Source organism: Eucalyptus grandis, chromosome 1 (assembly GCF_016545825.1).
Source record: "Eucalyptus grandis isolate ANBG69807.140 chromosome 1, ASM1654582v1, whole genome shotgun sequence".
Lineage (NCBI taxonomy): Eukaryota > Viridiplantae > Streptophyta > Magnoliopsida > Myrtales > Myrtaceae > Eucalyptus > Eucalyptus grandis.
In genome coordinates, this window is record NC_052612.1 from 17195391 (window position 1) to 17196989 (window position 1599).

The following is a 1599-nucleotide window of genomic DNA, read 5'->3' on the forward strand; positions in this document are numbered from 1 at the left end:
TTTAAAGACAATAATGATCATGGGGTTGGTTTAGCTTGCTAAAGGAAAGTCTGTTGAGAGAAAAACAATGGCAGTAAGAGTAGGTCAAAATCAAAGCATAAAGATCTGACTTGCAACTATTATAAGTTTAAGAGGCATATAAGGATACATTGTTTGAAATTGAAGGTAAAGCAGGAAAGAGAAAATAATATGAATTGGCAAAACCAAGGAAATGCAAGGCAGAATAATCACAAGTACCAAAACAGGCAAATCAAGGAAATGAAAATCTTGCTTAAGTTAATGTTGCTAAAGAAGAAAACAAAGATTGATTAATGGTTGTAGATGATAAAGACAAATTTAATGATTGTTGGATTCTTGATTCAGGCTATTCATATCACGTGTCCTAATTGTGATTGGTTCTCCACATAGAAGGGATATAATGGTGAGTTATTCTAATTGGAAATAACGCTAAATGCAAGGCAATTGGGATTGGGACTATTAGCTATCTTGCAAGGTGAACTTGTAGGTGAAATCTATATGGGATTGGAAATAACGCTAAATGCTAAAAGTAAAACTACACACATCAGCAAGTCAAATAAGTAGGATTTTGGGTATACAGCTTGTGTCGCATATATTTATCCATATTTTATTTGAATATGGTCTACTTCCTAAGTTAGTCTTGTTAGTTTCAAGAATTATTGTAGCTAAAATTTGAGGACAATTACGCTAGAAATAATTGTATCAAAATTGCAAAGAAATCAAATTATAGAATATTAAGTAATTAAGATTAAATTTAATTGCTTGGTTGCAAAATCCACTGAATTTCATTTTTCAATGATTGTATGAGATTTTACCCCAAAATCTCCATATGTTCCTTCTTTGCTGTTGTTTGGAGAGATAGTAAATTAGAGTGGAATAATGTCGCAAGTTTGGGAAAATTATCCAAGAAATTCTAAACTATTGTAAGGTGACCAATTCAATCTTAAACTTTTGAATTGTGCTAATTTATTCATAAACCTTTTGAGGATTTGCTTATTTAGTGCTAAATTTTTTTAAGGGTTACAAATATAGTCTTTTTGGTTAATTGTAGCCAAAAATCGCTAACGTTACAATCAAATCAACACTAGCTATCTTACGAAGTACAACCAAAGCTGATGTGAATAATTTTTGAAATTTTTTATTAATTTTATTTTTTGTTTTTTTTTTCATTCGTAGAGCCAGCAGGGCCAATTGTCAACCTCCACTAGCCACTTGTCAAGGGCCATCGAGTCCCACATAAGGGCCACGAAGCCCACACTGGCCATAGCAAGAGCGAACGAGTTGTCACCAGATCTGGTGAGGGCATTGAGGCCATCAACCAAGCAACAACAAAGGCGAGTGAGGGTTAACCCTCACCATGGTGTGATGCCCTTATTGGCCCTAATGAGGGTTGCTACCCTCGCTCACAATTAGCGAAGGCTTCGCGGCCCCCATCGAATAGCCGATGACCTCGGTCAATGTGGCTGACGACCTCATCGACCCTTTATACCAAAAAAAGAAATGAAAAGAAAGAAGAAAAAGAATAAAAAATTAATAAAAATTTTGAAAAAAATAAAAAATTGTAACATCATTGTTGATCAT